The following is a 23,657-nucleotide window of genomic DNA, read 5'->3' as shown; positions in this document are numbered from 1 at the left end:
ACCTTGTGGAGAATATGGGCATCGATCCCACTACCTCTCGCATGCTAAGCAAGCGCTCTACCATCTGAGCTAATTCCCCTTTCAACATGGCTAACTGACACTGCAGAAACACAGGTTAGATAAAGCAAAATGTTAAGTTATGACAAGATTTTCACTGGGGATGATGAAAACGTGAGATGTTAAGGACGGACTGCTAATCCATTGTGCTCTGCACGCATGGGTTCGAATCCCATCCTCGTCGTTGTGTAGGAATGTTTCTTTGCTTAGATATGGAAAAAAATGTAAAGTTACAACAAGGTTTTCACTGGGAATGATGTAAGTTCAAGATGCAAAGGTGAACCTTGTGGAGAATATGGGCATCAATCCCACTACCTCTCGCATGCTAAGCAAGCGCTGTACCATTTGAGCTAATTCCCCTTTCAACATGGCTTATTGGCACTGCAGAAAGACAGGTTAGATAAAGCAAAATGTTAAGTTATGACAAGATTTTCACTGGGGATGATGCAAACGTGAGATGTTAAGGAAGGACTGCTAATCCATTGTGCTCTGCACGCGTGGGTTCGAATCCCATCCTCGTCGTTGTGTAGTAATGTTTCTTTGCTTAGATATGGAAAAAAATGTAAAGTTACAACAAGGTTTTCACTGGGAATGATGTAAATTCAAGATGCAAAGGTGAACCTTGTGGAGAATTCCCCTGTGAACATGGCCTCCTGGCACTGCAGCAACGAGGGTCAGATTCCGCATGAGCAGCTTCTTATGATAACACTCTCTTTCGTCTTGTCCTAATATGGTGAGTTCTGCTTCGTTTGCAAGTCTACAAAACAACCTATTCAGTGACAACATCTTTAACCCTACTTATCAACATTTGGACTTGGGATGACCTTGGCTCAAGGTCTAAAGTAGAGTCTTGTGGAGAATGTGGGCATCGACCCCACTACCTCTTGCATGGCTCTACCATTTGTGCTATTTCCCCTGTGAACATGGCTTCCTGGCACTGCAGCAACGAGGGTCAGATTCCCCATGAGCAGCTTCTTATGATAACACTCTCTTTCGTCTTGTCCTAATATCAGTTTTTGGTGACAAGGTGGCCGAGTGGTTAAGGCGATGGACTGCTAATCCATTGTGCTCTGCACGCGTGGGTTCGAATCCCATCCTCGTCGTTGTGTAGGAATGTTCCTTTGCTTAGATATGGAAAAAAAAGTAAAGTTACAACAAGGTTTTCACTGGGAATGATGTAAATTCAAGATGCAAATGTGAAGAATATGGGTATCAATCCCACTACCTCTCACATGCTAAGCAAGAACTCTACCATTTGAGCTAATTCCCCTTTCAACATGGCTTACTGGCACTGCAGAAACACAGGTTAGATAAAGCAAAATGTTAAGTTATGACAAGATTTTCGCTGGGGATGATGCAAACGTGAGATGTTAAGGAAGGACTGCTAATCCATTGTGCTCTGCACGCGTGGGTTCGAATCCCATCCTCGTCGTTGTGTAGGAATGTTTCTTTGCTTAGATATGGAAAAAAATGTAAAGTTACAACAAGGTTTTCCCTTGGAATGATGTAAATTCAAGATGCAAAGGTGAACCTTGTGGAGAATTCCCCTGTGAACATGGCCTCCTGGCACAGCTGCAACGCGGGTTAGACTCCATATGATCATCTTCTTTTGATAACACTCTCTTTCGTCTTCTCCTAATGATGCTTTTCAGTGACTAGATGGCCGAGTGGTTAAGGTGATGGTGAGTTCTGCTTTGTTTGCAAGTCTACAAAACAACCTATTCAGTGACAACATCTTTAACCCTACTTATCAACATTTGGACTTGGGATGACCTTGGCTCAAGGTCTAAAGTAGAGTCTTGTGGAGAATGTGGGCATCGACCCCACTACCTCTTGCATGGCTCTACCATTTGTGCTATTTCCCCTGTGAACATGGCTTCCTGGCACTGCAGCAACGAGGGTCAGATTCCGCATGAGTAGCTTCTTATGATAACACTCTCTTTCGTCTTGTCCTAATATGGTGAGTTCTGCTTTGTTTGCAAGTCTACAAAACAACCTATTCAGTGACAACATCTTTAACCCTACTTATCAACATTTGGACTTGGGATGACCTTGGCTCAAGGTCTAAAGTAGAGTCTTGTGGAGAATGTGGGCATCGACCCCACTACCTCTTGCATGGCTCTACCATTTGTGCTATTTCCCCTGTGAACATGGCTTCCTGGCACTGCAGCAACGAGGGTCAGATTCCGCATGAGCAGCTTCTTATGATAACACTCTCTTTCGTCTTGTCCTAATATAAGTTTTTGGTGACGAGGTGGCCGAGTGGTTAAGGCGATGGACTGCTAATCCACTGTGCTCTGCACCCGTGGGTTCGAATCCCATCCTCGTCGTTGTGTAGGAATGTTTCTTTGCTTAGATATGGAAAAAAATGTAAAGTTACAGCAAGGTTTTCACTGGGAATGATGTAAATTCAAGATGCAAATGTGAACGTTGTGGAGAATATGGGTATCAATCCCACTAACTCCCACATGCTAAGCAAGAACTCTACCATTTGAGCTAATTCCCCTTTCAACATGGCTTACTGGCACTGCAGAAACACAGGTTAGATAAAGCAAAATGTTAAGTTATGACAAGATTTTCGCTGGGGATGATGCAAACGTGAGATGTTAAGGAAGGACTGCTAATCCATTGTGCTCTGCACGCGTGGGTTCGAATCTCATCCTCGTCGTTGTGTAGGAATGTTTCTTTGCTTAGATATGGAAAAAAATGTAAAGTTACAACAAGGTTTTCACTGGGAATAATGTAAATTCAAGATGCAAATGTGAACGTTGTGGAGAATATGGGTATCACTCCCACTACCTCTCACATGCTAAGCAAGAACTCTACCATTTGAGCTAATTCCCCTTTCAACATGGCTTACTGGCACAGCAGAAACACAGGTTAGATAAAGCAAAATGTTAAGTTATGACAAGATTTTCGCTGGGGATGATGCAAACGTGAGATGTTAAGGACGGACTGCTAATCCATTGTGCTCTGCACGCGTGGGTTCGAATCCCATCCTTGTCGTTGTGTAGGAATGTTTCTTTGCTTAGATATGGAAAAAAATGTAAAGTTACAACAAGGTTTTCAGTGGGAATGATGTAAATTCAAGATGCAAAGGTGAACCTTGTGGAGAATATGGGCATCGATCCCACTACCTCTCGCATGCTAAGCAAGCGCTCTACCATCTGAGCTAATTCCCCTTTCAACATGGCTAACTGACACTGCAGAAACACAGGTTAGATAAAGCAAAATGTTAAGTTATGACAAGATTTTCACTGGGGATGATGAAAACGTGAGATGTTAAGGACGGACTGCTAATCCATTGTGCTCTGCACGCATGGGTTCGAATCCCATCCTCGTCGTTGTGTAGGAATGTTTCTTTGCTTAGATATGGAAAAAAATGTAAAGTTACAACAAGGTTTTCACTGGGAATGATGTAAGTTCAAGATGCAAAGGTGAACCTTGTGGAGAATATGGGCATCAATCCCACTACCTCTCGCATGCTAAGCAAGCGCTGTACCATTTGAGCTAATTCCCCTTTCAACATGGCTTATTGGCACTGCAGAAAGACAGGTTAGATAAAGCAAAATGTTAAGTTATGACAAGATTTTCACTGGGGATGATGCAAACGTGAGATGTTAAGGAAGGACTGCTAATCCATTGTGCTCTGCACACGTGGGTTCGAATCCCATCCTCGTCGTTGTGTAGTAATGTTTCTTTGCTTAGATATGGAAAAAAATGTAAAGTTACAACAAGGTTTTCACTGGGAATGATGTAAATTCAAGATGCAAAGGTGAACCTTGTGGAGAATTCCCCTGTGAACATGGCCTCCTGGCACTGCAGCAACGAGGGTCAGATTCCGCATGAGCAGCTTCTTATGATAACACTCTCTTTCGTCTTGTCCTAATATGGTGAGTTCTGCTTCGTTTGCAAGTCTACAAAACAACCTATTCAGTGACAACATCTTTAACCCTACTTATCAACATTTGGACTTGGGATGACCTTGGCTCAAGGTCTAAAGTAGAGTCTTGTGGAGAATGTGGGCATCGACCCCACTACCTCTTGCATGGCTCTACCATTTGTGCTATTTCCCCTGTGAACATGGCTTCCTGGCACTGCAGCAACGAGGGTCAGATTCCGCATGAGCAGCTTCTTATGATAACACTCTCTTTCGTCTTGTCCTAATATCAGTTTTTGGTGACGAGGTGGCCGAGTGGTTAAGGCGATGGACTGCTAATCCATTGTGCTCTGCACGCGTGGGTTCGAATCCCATCCTCGTCGTTGTGTAGGAATGTTTCTTTGCTTAGATATGGAAAAAAATGTAAAGTTACAACAAGGTTTTCACTGGGAATGATGTAAATTCAAGATGCAAATCTGAACGTTGCGGAGAATATGGGTATCAATCCCACTACCTCTCACATGCTAAGCAAGAACTCTACCATTTGAGCTAATTCCCCTTTCAACATGGCTTACTGGCACTGCAGAAACACAGGTTAGATAAAGCAAAATGTTAAGTTATGACAAGATTTTCGCTGGGGATGATGCAAACGTGAGATGTTAAGGAAGGACTGCTAATCCATTGTGCTCTGCACGCGTGGGTTCGAATCCCATCCTCGTCGTTGTGTAGGAATGTTTCTTTGCTTAGATATGGAAAAAAATGTAAAGTTACAACAAGGTTTTCACTGGGAATGATGTAAATTCAAGATGCAAATGTGAACGTTGTGGAGAATATGGGTATCAATCCCACTACCTCTCACATGCTAAGCAAGAACTCTACCATTTGAGCTAATTCCCCTTTCAACATGGCTTACTGGCACTGCAGAAACACAGGTTAGATAAAGCAAAATGTTAAGTTCTGACAAGATTTTCGCTGGGGATGATGCAAACGTGAGATGTTAAGGAAGGACTGCTAATCCATTGTGCTCTGCACACTTGGGCTCGAATCCCATCCTCGTCGTTGTGTAGGAATGTTTCTTTGCTTAGATATGGAAAAAAATGTAAAGTTACAACAAGGTTTTCCCTTGGAATGATGTAAATTCAAGATGCAAAGGTGAACCTTGTGGAGAATTCCCCTGTGAACATGGCCTCCTGGCACAGCTGCAACGCGGGTTAGACTCCATATGATCATCTTCTTTTGATAACACTCTCTTTCGTCTTCTCCTAATGATGCTTTTCAGTGACTAGATGGCCAAGTGGTTAAGGTGATGGTGAGTTCTGCTTTGTTTGCAAGTCTACAAAACAACCTATTCAGTGACAACATCTTTAACCCTACTTATAAACATTTGGACTTGGGATGACCTTGGCTCAAGGTCTAAAGTAGAGTCTTGTGGAGAATGTGGGCATCGACCCCACTACCTCTTGCATGGCTCTACCATTTGTGCTATTTCCCCTGTGAACATGGCTTCCTGGCACTGCAGCAACGAGGGTCAGATTCCGCATGAGTAGCTTCTTATGATAACACTCTCTTTCGTCTTGTCCTAATATGGTGAGTTCTGCTTTGTTTGCAAGTCTACAAAACAACCTATTCAGTGACAACATCTTTAACCCTACTTATCAACATTTGGACTTGGGATGACCTTGGCTCAAGGTCTAAAGTAGAGTCTTGTGGAGAATGTGGGCATCGACCCCACTACCTCTTGCATGGCTCTACCATTTGTGCTATTTCCCCTGTGAACATGGCTTCCTGGCACTGCAGCAACGAGGGTCAGATTCCGCATGAGCAGCTTCTTATGATAACACTCTCTTTCGTCTTGTCCTAATATCAGTTTTTGGTGACGAGGTGGCCGAGTGGTTAAGGCGATGGACTGCTAATCCATTGTGCTCTGCACGCGTGGGTTCGAATCCCATCCTCGTCGTTGTGTAGGAATGTTCCTTTGCTTAGATATGGAAAAAAATGTAAAGTTACAACAAGGTTTTCACTGGGAATGATGTAAATTCAAGATGCAAATGTGAACGTTGCGGAGAATATGGGTATCAATCCCACTACCTCTCACATGCTAAGCAAGAACTCTACCATTTGAGCTAATTCCCCTTTCAACATGGCTTACTGGCACTGCAGAAACACAGGTTAGATAAAGCAAAATGTTAAGTTATGACAAGATTTTCGCTGGGGATGATGCAAACGTGAGATGTTAAGGAAGGACTGCTAATCCATTGTGCTCTGCACGCGTGGGTTCGAATCCAATCCTCGTCGTTGTGTAGGAATGTTTCTTTGCTTAGATATGGAAAAAAATGTAAAGTTACAACAAGGTTTTCCCTTGGAATGATGTAAATTCAAGATGCAAAGGTGAACCTTGTGGAGAATTCCCCTGTGAACATGGCCTCCTGGCACAGCTGCAACGCGGGTTAGACTCCATATGATCATCTTCTTTTGATAACACTCTCTTTCGTCTTCTCCTAATGATGCTTTTCAGTGACTAGATGGCCGAGTGGTTAAGGTGATGGTGAGTTCTGCTTTGTTTGCAAGTCTACAAAACAACCTATTCAGTGACAACATCTTTAACCCTACTTATCAACATTTGGACTTGGGATGACCTTGGCTCAAGGTCTAAAGTAGAGTCTTGTGGAGAATGTGGGCATCGACCCCACTACCTCTTGCATGGCTCTACCATTTGTGCTATTTCCCCTGTGAACATGGCTTCCTGGCACTGCAGCAACGAGGGTCAGATTCCGCATGAGTAGCTTCTTATGATAACACTCTCTTTCGTCTTGTCCTAATATGGTGAGTTCTGCTTTGTTTGCAAGTCTACAAAACAACCTATTCAGTGACAACATCTTTAACCCTACTTATCAACATTTGGACTTGGGATGACCTTGGCTCAAGGTCTAAAGTAGAGTCTTGTGGAGAATGTGGGCATCGACCCCACTACCTCTTGCATGGCTCTACCATTTGTGCTATTTCCCCTGTGAACATGGCTTCCTGGCACTGCAGCAACGAGGGTCAGATTCCGCATGAGCAGCTTCTTATGATAACACTCTCTTTCGTCTTGTCCTAATATAAGTTTTTGGTGACGAGGTGGCCGAGTGGTTAAGGCGATGGACTGCTAATCCACTGTGCTCTGCACCCGTGGGTTCGAATCCCATCCTCGTCGTTGTGTAGGAATGTTTCTTTGCTTAGATATGGAAAAAAATGTAAAGTTACAGCAAGGTTTTCACTGGGAATGATGTAAATTCAAGATGCAAATGTGAACGTTGTGGAGAATATGGGTATCAATCCCACTAACTCCCACATGCTAAGCAAGAACTCTACCATTTGAGCTAATTCCCCTTTCAACATGGCTTACTGGCACTGCAGAAACACAGGTTAGATAAAGCAAAATGTTAAGTTATGACAAGATTTTCGCTGGGGATGATGCAAACGTGAGATGTTAAGGAAGGACTGCTAATCCATTGTGCTCTGCACGCGTGGGTTCGAATCTCATCCTCGTCGTTGTGTAGGAATGTTTCTTTGCTTAGATATGGAAAAAAATGTAAAGTTACAACAAGGTTTTCACTGGGAATAATGTAAATTCAAGATGCAAATGTGAACGTTGTGGAGAATATGGGTATCACTCCCACTACCTCTCACATGCTAAGCAAGAACTCTACCATTTGAGCTAATTCCCCTTTCAACATGGCTTACTGGCACAGCAGAAACACAGGTTAGATAAAGCAAAATGTTAAGTTATGACAAGATTTTCGCTGGGGATGATGCAAACGTGAGATGTTAAGGACGGACTGCTAATCCATCGTGCTCTGCACGCGTGGGTTCGAATCCCATCCTTGTCGTTGTGTAGGAATGTTTCTTTGCTTAGATATGGAAAAAAATGTAAAGTTACAACAAGGTTTTCACTGGGAATGATGTAAATTCAAGATGCAAATGTGAACGTTGCGGAGAATATGGGTATCAATCCCACTACCTCTCACATGCTAAGCAAGAACTCTACCATTTGAGCTAATTCCCCTTTCAACATGGCTTACTGGCACTGCAGAAACACAGGTTAGATAAAGCAAAATGTTAAGTTATGACAAGATTTTCGCTGGGGATGATGCAAACGTGAGATGTTAAGGAAGGACTGCTAATCCATTGTGCTCTGCACGCGTGGGTTCGAATCCAATCCTCGTCGTTGTGTAGGAATGTTTCTTTGCTTAGATATGGAAAAAAATGTAAAGTTACAACAAGGTTTTCCCTTGGAATGATGTAAATTCAAGATGCAAAGGTGAACCTTGTGGAGAATTCCCCTGTGAACATGGCCTCCTGGCACAGCTGCAACGCGGGTTAGACTCCATATGATCATCTTCTTTTGATAACACTCTCTTTCGTCTTCTCCTAATGATGCTTTTCAGTGACTAGATGGCCGAGTGGTTAAGGTGATGGTGAGTTCTGCTTTGTTTGCAAGTCTACAAAACAACCTATTCAGTGACAACATCTTTAACCCTACTTATCAACATTTGGACTTGGGATGACCTTGGCTCAAGGTCTAAAGTAGAGTCTTGTGGAGAATGTGGGCATCGACCCCACTACCTCTTGCATGGCTCTACCATTTGTGCTATTTCCCCTGTGAACATGGCTTCCTGGCACTGCAGCAACGAGGGTCAGATTCCGCATGAGTAGCTTCTTATGATAACACTCTCTTTCGTCTTGTCCTAATATGGTGAGTTCTGCTTTGTTTGCAAGTCTACAAAACAACCTATTCAGTGACAACATCTTTAACCCTACTTATCAACATTTGGACTTGGGATGACCTTGGCTCAAGGTCTAAAGTAGAGTCTTGTGGAGAATGTGGGCATCGACCCCACTACCTCTTGCATGGCTCTACCATTTGTGCTATTTCCCCTGTGAACATGGCTTCCTGGCACTGCAGCAACGAGGGTCAGATTCCGCATGAGCAGCTTCTTATGATAACACTCTCTTTCGTCTTGTCCTAATATAAGTTTTTGGTGACGAGGTGGCCGAGTGGTTAAGGCGATGGACTGCTAATCCACTGTGCTCTGCACCCGTGGGTTCGAATCCCATCCTCGTCGTTGTGTAGGAATGTTTCTTTGCTTAGATATGGAAAAAAATGTAAAGTTACAGCAAGGTTTTCACTGGGAATGATGTAAATTCAAGATGCAAATGTGAACGTTGTGGAGAATATGGGTATCAATCCCACTAACTCCCACATGCTAAGCAAGAACTCTACCATTTGAGCTAATTCCCCTTTCAACATGGCTTACTGGCACTGCAGAAACACAGGTTAGATAAAGCAAAATGTTAAGTTATGACAAGATTTTCGCTGGGGATGATGCAAACGTGAGATGTTAAGGAAGGACTGCTAATCCATTGTGCTCTGCACGCGTGGGTTCGAATCTCATCCTCGTCGTTGTGTAGGAATGTTTCTTTGCTTAGATATGGAAAAAAATGTAAAGTTACAACAAGGTTTTCACTGGGAATAATGTAAATTCAAGATGCAAATGTGAACGTTGTGGAGAATATGGGTATCACTCCCACTACCTCTCACATGCTAAGCAAGAACTCTACCATTTGAGCTAATTCCCCTTTCAACATGGCTTACTGGCACAGCAGAAACACAGGTTAGATAAAGCAAAATGTTAAGTTATGACAAGATTTTCGCTGGGGATGATGCAAACGTGAGATGTTAAGGACGGACTGCTAATCCATCGTGCTCTGCACGCGTGGGTTCGAATCCCATCCTTGTCGTTGTGTAGGAATGTTTCTTTGCTTAGATATGGAAAAAAATGTAAAGTTACAACAAGGTTTTCACTGGGAATGATGTAAATTCAAGATGCAAAGGTGAACCTTGTGGAGAATATGGGCATCGATCCCACTACCTCTCGCATGCTAAGCAAGCGCTCTACCATCTGAGCTAATTCCCCTTTCAACATGGCTAACTGACACTGCAGAAACACAGGTTAGATAAAGCAAAATGTTAAGTTATGACAAGATTTTCACTGGGGATGATGAAAACGTGAGATGTTAAGGACGGACTGCTAATCCATTGTGCTCTGCACGCATGGGTTCGAATCCCATCCTCGTCGTTGTGTAGGAATGTTTCTTTGCTTAGATATGGAAAAAAATGTAAAGTTACAACAAGGTTTTCACTGGGAATGATGTAAGTTCAAGATGCAAAGGTGAACCTTGTGGAGAATATGGGCATCAATCCCACTAACTCTCGCATGCTAAGCAAGCGCTGTACCATTTGAGCTAATTCCCCTTTCAACATGGCTTATTGGCACTGCAGAAAGACAGGTTAGATAAAGCAAAATGTTAAGTTATGACAAGATTTTCACTGGGGATGATGCAAACGTGAGATGTTAAGGAAGGACTGCTAATCCATTGTGCTCTGCACACGTGGGTTCGAATCCCATCCTCGTCGTTGTGTAGTAATGTTTCTTTGCTTAGATATGGAAAAAAATGTAAAGTTACAACAAGGTTTTCACTGGGAATGATGTAAATTCAAGATGCAAAGGTGAACCTTGTGGAGAATTCCCCTGTGAACATGGCCTCCTGGCACTGCAGCAACGAGGGTCAGATTCCGCATGAGCAGCTTCTTATGATAACACTCTCTTTCGTCTTGTCCTAATATGGTGAGTTCTGCTTCGTTTGCAAGTCTACAAAACAACCTATTCAGTGACAACATCTTTAACCCTACTTATCAACATTTGGACTTGGGATGACCTTGGCTCAAGGTCTAAAGTAGAGTCTTGTGGAGAATGTGGGCATCGACCCCACTACCTCTTGCATGGCTCTACCATTTGTGCTATTTCCCCTGTGAACATGGCTTCCTGGCACTGCAGCAACGAGGGTCAGATTCCGCATGAGCAGCTTCTTATGATAACACTCTCTTTCGTCTTGTCCTAATATCAGTTTTTGGTGACGAGGTGGCCGAGTGGTTAAGGCGATGGACTGCTAATCCATTGTGCTCTGCACGCGTGGGTTCGAATCCCATCCTCGTCGTTGTGTAGGAATGTTTCTTTGCTTAGATATGGAAAAAAATGTAAAGTTACAACAAGGTTTTCACTGGGAATGATGTAAATTCAAGATGCAAATGTGAACGTTGCGGAGAATATGGGTATCAATCCCACTACCTCTCACATGCTAAGCAAGAACTCTACCATTTGAGCTAATTCCCCTTTCAACATGGCTTACTGGCACTGCAGAAACACAGGTTAGATAAAGCAAAATGTTAAGTTATGACAAGATTTTCGCTGGGGATGATGCAAACGTGAGATGTTAAGGAAGGACTGCTAATCCATTGTGCTCTGCACGCGTGGGTTCGAATCCCATCCTCGTCGTTGTGTAGGAATGTTTCTTTGCTTAGATATGGAAAAAAATGTAAAGTTACAACAAGGTTTTCACTGGGAATGATGTAAATTCAAGATGCAAATGTGAACGTTGTGGAGAATATGGGTATCAATCCCACTACCTCTCACATGCTAAGCAAGAACTCTACCATTTGAGCTAATTCCCCTTTCAACATGGCTTACTGGCACTGCAGAAACACAGGTTAGATAAAGCAAAATGTTAAGTTCTGACAAGATTTTCGCTGGGGATGATGCAAACGTGAGATGTTAAGGAAGGACTGCTAATCCATTGTGCTCTGCACACTTGGGCTCGAATCCCATCCTCGTCGTTGTGTAGGAATGTTTCTTTGCTTAGATATGGAAAAAAATGTAAAGTTACAACAAGGTTTTCCCTTGGAATGATGTAAATTCAAGATGCAAAGGTGAACCTTGTGGAGAATTCCCCTGTGAACATGGCCTCCTGGCACAGCTGCAACGCGGGTTAGACTCCATATGATCATCTTCTTTTGATAACACTCTCTTTCGTCTTCTCCTAATGATGCTTTTCAGTGACTAGATGGCCGAGTGGTTAAGGTGATGGTGAGTTCTGCTTTGTTTGCAAGTCTACAAAACAACCTATTCAGTGACAACATCTTTAACCCTACTTATCAACATTTGGACTTGGGATGACCTTGGCTCAAGGTCTAAAGTAGAGTCTTGTGGAGAATGTGGGCATCGACCCCACTACCTCTTGCATGGCTCTACCATTTGTGCTATTTCCCCTGTGAACATGGCTTCCTGGCACTGCAGCAACGAGGGTCAGATTCCGCATGAGTAGCTTCTTATGATAACACTCTCTTTCGTCTTGTCCTAATATGGTGAGTTCTGCTTTGTTTGCAAGTCTACAAAACAACCTATTCAGTGACAACATCTTTAACCCTACTTATCAACATTTGGACTTGGGATGACCTTGGCTCAAGGTCTAAAGTAGAGTCTTGTGGAGAATGTGGGCATCGACCCCACTACCTCTTGCATGGCTCTACCATTTGTGCTATTTCCCCTGTGAACATGGCTTCCTGGCACTGCAGCAACGAGGGTCAGATTCCGCATGAGCAGCTTCTTATGATAACACTCTCTTTCGTCTTGTCCTAATATCAGTTTTTGGTGACGAGGTGGCCGAGTGGTTAAGGCGATGGACTGCTAATCCATTGTGCTCTGCACCCGTGGGTTCGAATCCCATCCTCGTCGTTGTGTAGGAATGTTTCTTTGCTTAGATATGGAAAAAAATGTAAAGTTACAACAAGGTTTTCACTGGGAATGATGTAAATTCAAGATGCAAATGTGAACGTTGTGGAGAATATGGGTATCAATCCCACTAACTCTCACATGCTAAGCAAGATCTCTACCATTTGAGCTAATTCCCCTTTCAACATGGCTTACTGGCACTGCAGAAACACAGGTTAGATAAAGCAAAATGTTAAGTTATGACAAGATTTTCGCTGGGGATGATGCAAACGTGAGATGTTAAGGAAGGACTGCTAATCCATTGTGCTCTGCACGCGTGGGTTCGAATCCCATCCTTGTTGTTGTGTAGGAATGTTTCTTTGCTTAGATATGGAAAAAAATGTAAAGTTACAACAAGGTTTTCACTGGGAATGATGTAAATTCAAGATGCAAATGTGAATGTTGTGGAGAATATGGGTATCAATCCCACTAACTCTCACATGCTAAGCAAGAACTCTACCATTTGAGCTAATTCCCCTTTCAACATGGCTTACTGGCACAGCAGAAACACAGGTTAGATAAAGCAAAATGTTAAGTTATGACAAGATTTTCGCTGGGGATGATGCAAACGTGAGATGTTAAGGACGGACTGCTAATCCATCGTGCTCTGCACGCGTGGGTTCGAATCCCATCCTTGTCGTTGTGTAGGAATGTTTCTTTGCTTAGATATGGAAAAAAATGTAAAGTTACAACAAGGTTTTCAGTGGGAATGATGTAAATTCAAGATGCAAAGGTGAACCTTGTGGAGAATATGGGCATCGATCCCACTACCTCTCGCATGCTAAGCAAGCGCTCTACCATCTGAGCTAATTCCCCTTTCAACATGGCTAACTGACACTGCAGAAACACAGGTTAGATAAAGCAAAATGTTAAGTTATGACAAGATTTTCACTGGGGATGATGAAAACGTGAGATGTTAAGGACGGACTGCTAATCCATTGTGCTCTGCACGCATGGGTTCGAATCCCATCCTCGTCGTTGTGTAGGAATGTTTCTTTGCTTAGATATGGAAAAAAATGTAAAGTTACAACAAGGTTTTCACTGGGAATGATGTAAGTTCAAGATGCAAAGGTGAACCTTGTGGAGAATATGGGCATCAATCCCACTACCTCTCGCATGCTAAGCAAGCGCTGTACCATTTGAGCTAATTCCCCTTTCAACATGGCTTATTGGCACTGCAGAAAGACAGGTTAGATAAAGCAAAATGTTAAGTTATGACAAGATTTTCACTGGGGATGATGCAAACGTGAGATGTTAAGGAAGGACTGCTAATCCATTGTGCTCTGCACGCGTGGGTTCGAATCCCATCCTCGTCGTTGTGTAGTAATGTTTCTTTGCTTAGATATGGAAAAAAATGTAAAGTTACAACAAGGTTTTCCCTTGGAATGATGTAAATTCAAGATGCAAAGGTGAACGTTGTGGAGAATTCCCCTGTGAACATGGCCTCCTGGCACAGCTGCAACGCGGGTTAGACTCCATATGATCATCTTCTTTTGATAACACTCTCTTTCGTCTTCTCCTAATGATGCTTTTCAGTGACTAGATGGCCGAGTGGTTAAGGTGATGGTGAGTTCTGCTTTGTTTGCAAGTCTACAAAACAACCTATTCAGTGACAACATCTTTAACCCTACTTATCAACATTTGGACTTGGGATGACCTTGGCTCAAGGTCTAAAGTAGAGTCTTGTGGAGAATGTGGGCATCGACCCCACTACCTCTTGCATGGCTCTACCATTTGTGCTATTTCCCCTGTGAACATGGCTTCCTGGCACTGCAGCAACGAGGGTCAGATTCCCCATGAGCAGCTTCTTATGATAACACTCTCTTTCGTCTTGTCCTAATATCAGTTTTTGGTGACGAGGTGGCCGAGTGGTTAAGGCGATGGACTGCTAATCCATTGTGCTCTGCACGCGTGGGTTCGAATCCCATCCTCGTCGTTGTGTAGGAATGTTTCTTTGCTTAGATATGGAAAAAAATGTAAAGTTACAACAAGGTTTTCACTGGGAATGATGTAAATTCAAGATGCAAATGTGAACGTTGCGGAGAATATGGGTATCAATCCCACTAACTCCCACATGCTAAGCAAGAACTCTACCATTTGAGCTAATTCCCCTTTCAACATGGCTTACTGGCACTGCAGAAACACAGGTTAGATAAAGCAAAATGTTAAGTTATGACAAGATTTTCGCTGGGGATGATGCAAACGTGAGATGTTAAGGAAGGACTGCTAATCCATTGTGCTCTGCACGCGTGGGTTCGAATCTCATCCTCGTCGTTGTGTAGGAATGTTTCTTTGCTTAGATATGGAAAAAAATGTAAAGTTACAACAAGGTTTTCACTGGGAATAATGTAAATTCAAGATGCAAATGTGAACGTTGTGGAGAATATGGGTATCACTCCCACTACCTCTCACATGCTAAGCAAGAACTCTACCATTTGAGCTAATTCCCCTTTCAACATGGCTTACTGGCACAGCAGAAACACAGGTTAGATAAAGCAAAATGTTAAGTTATGACAAGATTTTCGCTGGGGATGATGCAAACGTGAGATGTTAAGGAAGGACTGCTAATCCATTGTGCTCTGCACGCGTGGGTTCGAATCCCATCCTTGTCGTTGTGTAGGAATGTTTCTTTGCTTAGATATGGAAAAAAATGTAAAGTTACAACAAGGTTTTCAGTGGGAATGATGTAAATTCAAGATGCAAAGGTGAACCTTGTGGAGAATATGGGCATCGATCCCACTACCTCTCGCATGCTAAGCAAGCGCTCTACCATCTGAGCTAATTCCCCTTTCAACATGGCTAACTGACACTGCAGAAACACAGGTTAGATAAAGCAAAATGTTAAGTTATGACAAGATTTTCACTGGGGATGATGAAAACGTGAGATGTTAAGGACGGACTGCTAATCCATTGTGCTCTGCACGCATGGGTTCGAATCCCATCCTCGTCGTTGTGTAGGAATGTTTCTTTGCTTAGATATGGAAAAAAATGTAAAGTTACAACAAGGTTTTCACTGGGAATGATGTAAGTTCAAGATGCAAAGGTGAACCTTGTGGAGAATATGGGCATCAATCCCACTACCTCTCGCATGCTAAGCAAGCGCTGTACCATTTGAGCTAATTCCCCTTTCAACATGGCTTATTGGCACTGCAGAAAGACAGGTTAGATAAAGCAAAATGTTAAGTTATGACAAGATTTTCACTGGGGATGATGCAAACGTGAGATGTTAAGGAAGGACTGCTAATCCATTGTGCTCTGCACGCGTGGGTTCGAATCCCATCCTCGTCGTTGTGTAGTAATGTTTCTTTGCTTAGATATGGAAAAAAATGTAAAGTTACAACAAGGTTTTCACTGGGAATGATGTAAATTCAAGATGCAAAGGTGAACCTTGTGGAGAATTCCCCTGTGAACATGGCCTCCTGGCACTGCAGCAACGAGGGTCAGATTCCGCATGAGCAGCTTCTTATGATAACACTCTCTTTCGTCTTGTCCTAATATGGTGAGTTCTGCTTCGTTTGCAAGTCTACAAAACAACCTATTCAGTGACAACATCTTTAACCCTACTTATCAACATTTGGACTTGGGATGACCTTGGCTCAAGGTCTAAAGTAGAGTCTTGTGGAGAATGTGGGCATCGACCCCACTACCTCTTGCATGGCTCTACCATTTGTGCTATTTCCCCTGTGAACATGGGCTTCCTGGCACTGCAGCAACGAGGGTCAGATTCCGCATGAGTAGCTTCTTATGATAACACTCTCTTTCGTCTTGTCCTAATATGGTGAGTTCTGCTTTGTTTGCAAGTCTACAAAACAACCTATTCAGTGACAACATCTTTAACCCTACTTATCAACATTTGGACTTGGGATGACCTTGGCTCAAGGTCTAAAGTAGAGTCTTGTGGAGAATGTGGGCATCGACCCCACTACCTCTTGCATGGCTCTACCATTTGTGCTATTTCCCCTGTGAACATGGCTTCCTGGCACTGCAGCAACGAGGGTCAGATTCCGCATGAGCAGCTTCTTATGATAACACTCTCTTTCGTCTTGTCCTAATATCAGTTTTTGGTGACGAGGTGGCCGAGTGGTTAAGGCGATGGACTGCTAATCCATTGTGCTCTGCACCCGTGGGTTCGAATCCCATCCTCGTCGTTGTGTAGGAATGTTTCTTTGCTTAGATATGGAAAAAAATGTAAAGTTACAACAAGGTTTTCACTGGGAATGATGTAAATTCAAGATGCAAATGTGAACGTTGTGGAGAATATGGGTATCAATCCCACTAACTCTCACATGCTAAGCAAGATCTCTACCATTTGAGCTAATTCCCCTTTCAACATGGCTTACTGGCACTGCAGAAACACAGGTTAGATAAAGCAAAATGTTAAGTTATGACAAGATTTTCGCTGGGGATGATGCAAACGTGAGATGTTAAGGAAGGACTGCTAATCCATTGTGCTCTGCACGCGTGGGTTCGAATCCCATCCTTGTTGTTGTGTAGGAATGTTTCTTTGCTTAGATATGGAAAAAAATGTAAAGTTACAACAAGGTTTTCACTGGGAATGATGTAAATTCAAGATGCAAATGTGAATGTTGTGGAGAATATGGGTATCAATCCCACTAACTCTCACATGCTAAGCAAGAACTCTACCATTTGAGCTAATTCCCCTTTCAACATGGCTTACTGGCACAGCAGAAACACAGGTTAGATAAAGCAAAATGTTAAGTTATGACAAGATTTTCGCTGGGGATGATGCAAACGTGAGATGTTAAGGACGGACTGCTAATCCATCGTGCTCTGCACGCGTGGGTTCGAATCCCATCCTTGTCGTTGTGTAGGAATGTTTCTTTGCTTAGATATGGAAAAAAATGTAAAGTTACAACAAGGTTTTCAGTGGGAATGATGTAAATTCAAGATGCAAAGGTGAACCTTGTGGAGAATATGGGCATCGATCCCACTACCTCTCGCATGCTAAGCAAGCGCTCTACCATCTGAGCTAATTCCCCTTTCAACATGGCTAACTGACACTGCAGAAACACAGGTTAGATAAAGCAAAATGTTAAGTTATGACAAGATTTTCACTGGGGATGATGAAAACGTGAGATGTTAAGGACGGACTGCTAATCCATTGTGCTCTGCACGCATGGGTTCGAATCCCATCCTCGTCGTTGTGTAGGAATGTTTCTTTGCTTAGATATGGAAAAAAATGTAAAGTTACAACAAGGTTTTCACTGGGAATGATGTAAGTTCAAGATGCAAAGGTGAACCTTGTGGAGAATATGGGCATCAATCCCACTACCTCTCGCATGCTAAGCAAGCGCTGTACCATTTGAGCTAATTCCCCTTTCAACATGGCTTATTGGCACTGCAGAAAGACAGGTTAGATAAAGCAAAATGTTAAGTTATGACAAGATTTTCACTGGGGATGATGCAAACGTGAGATGTTAAGGAAGGACTGCTAATCCATTGTGCTCTGCACGCGTGGGTTCGAATCCCATCCTCGTCGTTGTGTAGTAATGTTTCTTTGCTTAGATATGGAAAAAAATGTAAAGTTACAACAAGGTTTTCACTGGGAATGATGTAAATTCAAGATGCAAAGGTGAACCTTGTGGAGAATTCCCCTGTGAACATGGCCTCCTGGCACTGCAGCAACGAGGGTCAGATTCCGCATGAGCAGCTTCTTATGATAACACTCTCTTTCGTCTTGTCCTAATATGGTGAGTTCTGCTTCGTTTGCAAGTCTACAAAACAACCTATTCAGTGACAACATCTTTAACCCTACTTATCAACATTTGGACTTGGGATGACCTTGGCTCAAGGTCTAAAGTAGAGTCTTGTGGAGAATGTGGGCATCGACCCCACTACCTCTTGCATGGCTCTACCATTTGTGCTATTTCCCCTGTGAACATGGCTTCCTGGCACTGCAGCAACGAGGGTCAGATTCCGCATGAGCAGCTTCTTATGATAACACTCTCTTTCGTCTTGTCCTAATATCAGTTTTTGGTGACGAGGTGGCCGAGTGGTTAAGGCGATGGACTGCTAATCCATTGTGCTCTGCACGCGTGGGTTCGAATCCCATCCTCGTCGTTGTGTAGGAATGTTTCTTTACTTAGATATGGAAAAAAATGTAAAGTTACAACAAGGTTTTCACTGGGAATGATGTAAATTCAAGATGCAAATGTGAACGTTGCGGAGAATATGGGTATCAATCCCACTAACTCCCACATGCTAAGCAAGAACTCTACCATTTGAGCTAATTCCCCTTTCAACATGGCTTACTGGCACTGCAGAAACACAGGTTAGATAAAGCAAAATGTTAAGTTATGACAAGATTTTCGCTGGGGATGATGCAAACGTGAGATGTTAAGGAAGGACTGCTAATCCATTGTGCTCTGCACGCGTGGGTTCGAATCTCATCCTCGTCGTTGTGTAGGAATGTTTCTTTGCTTAGATATGGAAAAAAATGTAAAGTTACAACAAGGTTTTCACTGGGAATAATGTAAATTCAAGATGCAAATGTGAACGTTGTGGAGAATATGGGTATCACTCCCACTACCTCTCACATGCTAAGCAAGAACTCTACCATTTGAGCTAATTCCCCTTTCAACATGGCTTACTGGCACAGCAGAAACACAGGTTAGATAAAGCAAAATGTTAAGTTATGACAAGATTTTCGCTGGGGATGATGCAAACGTGAGATGTTAAGGAAGGACTGCTAATCCATTGTGCTCTGCACGCGTGGGTTCGAATCCCATCCTTGTCGTTGTGTAGGAATGTTTCTTTGCTTAGATATGGAAAAAAATGTAAAGTTACAACAAGGTTTTCAGTGGGAATGATGTAAATTCAAGATGCAAAGGTGAACCTTGTGGAGAATATGGGCATCGATCCCACTACCTCTCGCATGCTAAGCAAGCGCTCTACCATCTGAGCTAATTCCCCTTTCAACATGGCTAACTGACACTGCAGAAACACAGGTTAGATAAAGCAAAATGTTAAGTTATGACAAGATTTTCACTGGGGATGATGAAAACGTGAGATGTTAAGGACGGACTGCTAATCCATTGTGCTCTGCACGCATGGGTTCGAATCCCATCCTCGTCGTTGTGTAGGAATGTTTCTTTGCTTAGATATGGAAAAAAATGTAAAGTTACAACAAGGTTTTCACTGGGAATGATGTAAGTTCAAGATGCAAAGGTGAACCTTGTGGAGAATATGGGCATCAATCCCACTACCTCTCGCATGCTAAGCAAGCGCTGTACCATTTGAGCTAATTCCCCTTTCAACATGGCTTATTGGCACTGCAGAAAGACAGGTTAGATAAAGCAAAATGTTAAGTTATGACAAGATTTTCACTGGGGATGATGCAAACGTGAGATGTTAAGGAAGGACTGCTAATCCATTGTGCTCTGCACGCGTGGGTTCGAATCCCATCCTCGTCGTTGTGTAGTAATGTTTCTTTGCTTAGATATGGAAAAAAATGTAAAGTTACAACAAGGTTTTCACTGGGAATGATGTAAATTCAAGATGCAAAGGTGAACCTTGTGGAGAATTCCCCTGTGAACATGGCCTCCTGGCACTGCAGCAACGAGGGTCAGATTCCGCATGAGCAGCTTCTTATGATAACACTCTCTTTCGTCTTGTCCTAATATGGTGAGTTCTGCTTCGTTTGCAAGTCTACAAAACAACCTATTCAGTGACAACATCTTTAACCCTACTTATCAACATTTGGACTTGGGATGACCTTGGCTCAAGGTCTAAAGTAGAGTCTTGTGGAGAATGTGGGCATCGACCCCACTACCTCTTGCATGGCTCTACCATTTGTGCTATTTCCCCTGTGAACATGGCTTCCTGGCACTGCAGCAACGAGGGTCAGATTCCGCATGAGCAGCTTCTTATGATAACACTCTCTTTCGTCTTGTCCTAATATCAGTTTTTGGTGACGAGGTGGCCGAGTGGTTAAGGCGATGGACTGCTAATCCATTGTGCTCTGCACGCGTGGGTTCGAATCCCATCCTCGTCGTTGTGTAGGAATGTTTCTTTGCTTAGATATGGAAAAAAATGTAAAGTTACAACAAGGTTTTCACTGGGAATGATGTAAATTCAAGATGCAAATGTGAACGTTGCGGAGAATATGGGTATCAATCCCACTAACTCCCACATGCTAAGCAAGAACTCTACCATTTGAGCTAATTCCCCTTTCAACATGGCTTACTGGCACTGCAGAAACACAGGTTAGATAAAGCAAAATGTTAAGTTATGACAAGATTTTCGCTGGGGATGATGCAAACGTGAGATGTTAAGGAAGGACTGCTAATCCATTGTGCTCTGCACGCGTGGGTTCGAATCTCATCCTCGTCGTTGTGTAGGAATGTTTCTTTGCTTAGATATGGAAAAAAATGTAAAGTTACAACAAGGTTTTCACTGGGAATAATGTAAATTCAAGATGCAAATGTGAACGTTGTGGAGAATATGGGTATCACTCCCACTACCTCTCACATGCTAAGCAAGAACTCTACCATTTGAGCTAATTCCCCTTTCAACATGGCTTACTGGCACAGCAGAAACACAGGTTAGATAAAGCAAAATGTTAAGTTATGACAAGATTTTCGCTGGGGATGATGCAAACGTGAGATGTTAAGGAAGGACTGCTAATCCATTGTGCTCTGCACGCGTGGGTTCGAATCCCATCCTTGTCGTTGTGTAGGAATGTTTCTTTGCTTAGATATGGAAAAAAATGTAAAGTTACAACAAGGTTTTCAGTGGGAATGATGTAAATTCAAGATGCAAAGGTGAACCTTGTGGAGAATATGGGCATCGATCCCACTACCTCTCGCATGCTAAGCAAGCGCTCTACCATCTGAGCTAATTCCCCTTTCAACATGGCTAACTGACACTGCAGAAACACAGGTTAGATAAAGCAAAATGTTAAGTTATGACAAGATTTTCACTGGGGATGATGAAAACGTGAGATGTTAAGGACGGACTGCTAATCCATTGTGCTCTGCACGCATGGGTTCGAATCCCATCCTCGTCGTTGTGTAGGAATGTTTCTTTGCTTAGATATGGAAAAAAATGTAAAGTTACAACAAGGTTTTCACTGGGAATGATGTAAGTTCAAGATGCAAAGGTGAACCTTGTGGAGAATATGGGCATCAATCCCACTACCTCTCGCATGCTAAGCAAGCGCTGTACCATTTGAGCTAATTCCCCTTTCAACATGGCTTATTGGCACTGCAGAAAGACAGGTTAGATAAAGCAAAATGTTAAGTTATGACAAGATTTTCACTGGGGATGATGCAAACGTGAGATGTTAAGGAAGGACTGCTAATCCATTGTGCTCTGCACGCGTGGGTTCGAATCCCATCCTCGTCGTTGTGTAGTAATGTTTCTTTGCTTAGATATGGAAAAAAATGTAAAGTTACAACAAGGTTTTCACTGGGAATGATGTAAATTCAAGATGCAAAGGTGAACCTTGTGGAGAATTCCCCTGTGAACATGGCCTCCTGGCACTGCAGCAACGAGGGTCAGATTCCGCATGAGCAGCTTCTTATGATAACACTCTCTTTCGTCTTGTCCTAATATGGTGAGTTCTGCTTCGTTTGCAAGTCTACAAAACAACCTATTCAGTGACAACATCTTTAACCCTACTTATCAACATTTGGACTTGGGATGACCTTGGCTCAAGGTCTAAAGTAGAGTCTTGTGGAGAATGTGGGCATCGACCCCACTACCTCTTGCATGGCTCTACCATTTGTGCTATTTCCCCTGTGAACATGGCTTCCTGGCACTGCAGCAACGAGGGTCAGATTCCGCATGAGCAGCTTCTTATGATAACACTCTCTTTCGTCTTGTCCTAATATGGTGAGTTCTGCTTTGTTTGCAAGTCTACAAAACAACCTATTCAGTGACAACATCTTTAACCCTACTTATCAACATTTGGACTTGGGATGACCTTGGCTCAAGGTCTAAAGTAGAGTCTTGTGGAGAATGTGGGCATCGACCCCACTACCTCTTGCATGGCTCTACCATTTGTGCTATTTCCCCTGTGAACATGGCTTCCTGGCACTGCAGCAACGAGGGTCAGATTCCGCATGAGCAGCTTCTTATGATAACACTCTCTTTCGTCTTGTCCTAATATGGTGAGTTCTGCTTTGTTTGCAAGTCTATAAAACAACCTATTCAGTGACAACATCTTTAACCCTACTTATCAACATTTGGACTTGGGATGACCTTGGCTCAAGGTCTAAAGTAGAGTCTTGTGGAGAATGTGGGCATCGACCCCACTACCTCTTGCATGGCTCTACCATTTGTGCTATTTCCCCTGTGAACATGGCTTCCTGGCACTGCAGCAACGAGGGTCAGATTCCGCATGAGCAGCTTCTTATGATAACACTTTCTTTCGTCTTGTCCTAATATGGTGAGTTCTGCTTTGTTTGCAAGTCTACAAAACAACCTATTCAGTGACAACATCTTTAACCCTACTTATCAACATTTGGACTTGGGATGACCTTGGCTCAAGGTCTAAAGTAGAGTCTTGTGGAGAATGTGGGCATCGACCCCACTACCTCTTGCATGGCTCTACCATTTGTGCTATTTCCCCTGTGAACATGGCTTCCTGGCACTGCAGCAACGAGGGTCAGATTCCGCATGAGCAGCTTCTTATGATAACACTCTCTTTCGTCTTGTCCTAATATCAGATTTCGGTGACGAGGTGGCCGAGTGGTTAAGGCGATGGACTGCTAATCCATTGTGCTCTGCACGCGTGTGTTCGAATCCCATCCTCGTTGTTGTGTAGGAATGTTTCTTTGCTTAGATATGGAAAAAAATGTAAAGTTACAACAAGGTTTTCACTGGGAATGATGTAAATTCAAGATGCAAAGGTGAACCTTGTGGAGAATATGGGCATCGATCCCACTACCTCTCGCATGCTAAGCAAGCGCTCCACCATTTGAGCTAATTCCCCTTTCAACATGGCTTACTGGCACTGCAGAAACACAGGTTAGATAAAGCAAAATGTTAAGTTATGACAAGATTTTCGCTGGGGATGATGCAAACGTGAGATGTTACGGACGGACTGC

The 23,657-nt window shown here is 43.0% G+C and overlaps 13 non-coding genes across 13 annotated transcripts; all 13 read left to right on the top strand.

Moving 5' to 3' along the window:
- The first annotated feature begins 1,078 nt into the window (after positions 1 to 1,078).
- Positions 1,079 to 1,160, top strand: trnas-gcu (transfer RNA serine (anticodon GCU)). Its single transcript has one exon. It is a non-coding gene; the product is annotated as a tRNA-Ser (tRNA).
- A 1,145-nt stretch (positions 1,161 to 2,305) lies between these two features.
- Positions 2,306 to 2,387, top strand: trnas-gcu (transfer RNA serine (anticodon GCU)). The gene has a single exon. It is a non-coding gene; the product is annotated as a tRNA-Ser (tRNA).
- A 1,851-nt stretch (positions 2,388 to 4,238) lies between these two features.
- trnas-gcu (transfer RNA serine (anticodon GCU)) lies at positions 4,239 to 4,320 on the top strand. Its single transcript has one exon. It is a non-coding gene; the product is annotated as a tRNA-Ser (tRNA).
- A 1,492-nt stretch (positions 4,321 to 5,812) lies between these two features.
- trnas-gcu (transfer RNA serine (anticodon GCU)) lies at positions 5,813 to 5,894 on the top strand. Its single transcript has one exon. It is a non-coding gene; the product is annotated as a tRNA-Ser (tRNA).
- Positions 5,895 to 7,048: 1,154 nt separating this feature from the next.
- On the top strand, positions 7,049 to 7,130 carry trnas-gcu (transfer RNA serine (anticodon GCU)). The gene has a single exon. It is a non-coding gene; the product is annotated as a tRNA-Ser (tRNA).
- Positions 7,131 to 8,960: 1,830 nt separating this feature from the next.
- On the top strand, positions 8,961 to 9,042 carry trnas-gcu (transfer RNA serine (anticodon GCU)). The gene has a single exon. It is a non-coding gene; the product is annotated as a tRNA-Ser (tRNA).
- Positions 9,043 to 10,893: 1,851 nt separating this feature from the next.
- trnas-gcu (transfer RNA serine (anticodon GCU)) lies at positions 10,894 to 10,975 on the top strand. Its single transcript has one exon. It is a non-coding gene; the product is annotated as a tRNA-Ser (tRNA).
- A 1,492-nt stretch (positions 10,976 to 12,467) lies between these two features.
- trnas-gcu (transfer RNA serine (anticodon GCU)) lies at positions 12,468 to 12,549 on the top strand. Its single transcript has one exon. It is a non-coding gene; the product is annotated as a tRNA-Ser (tRNA).
- Positions 12,550 to 14,439: 1,890 nt separating this feature from the next.
- On the top strand, positions 14,440 to 14,521 carry trnas-gcu (transfer RNA serine (anticodon GCU)). Its single transcript has one exon. It is a non-coding gene; the product is annotated as a tRNA-Ser (tRNA).
- A 2,130-nt stretch (positions 14,522 to 16,651) lies between these two features.
- On the top strand, positions 16,652 to 16,733 carry trnas-gcu (transfer RNA serine (anticodon GCU)). Its single transcript has one exon. It is a non-coding gene; the product is annotated as a tRNA-Ser (tRNA).
- A 1,851-nt stretch (positions 16,734 to 18,584) lies between these two features.
- trnas-gcu (transfer RNA serine (anticodon GCU)) lies at positions 18,585 to 18,666 on the top strand. The gene has a single exon. It is a non-coding gene; the product is annotated as a tRNA-Ser (tRNA).
- A 1,851-nt stretch (positions 18,667 to 20,517) lies between these two features.
- trnas-gcu (transfer RNA serine (anticodon GCU)) lies at positions 20,518 to 20,599 on the top strand. The gene has a single exon. It is a non-coding gene; the product is annotated as a tRNA-Ser (tRNA).
- Positions 20,600 to 23,284: 2,685 nt separating this feature from the next.
- trnas-gcu (transfer RNA serine (anticodon GCU)) lies at positions 23,285 to 23,366 on the top strand. Its single transcript has one exon. It is a non-coding gene; the product is annotated as a tRNA-Ser (tRNA).
- The last annotated feature ends 291 nt before the right edge of the window (positions 23,367 to 23,657 follow it).

The sequence above is a fragment of the Labrus bergylta genome, chromosome 14, assembly GCF_963930695.1.
Source record: "Labrus bergylta chromosome 14, fLabBer1.1, whole genome shotgun sequence".
Lineage (NCBI taxonomy): Eukaryota > Metazoa > Chordata > Actinopteri > Labriformes > Labridae > Labrus > Labrus bergylta.
This window is presented reverse-complemented; position numbering and strand designations above follow the sequence as displayed.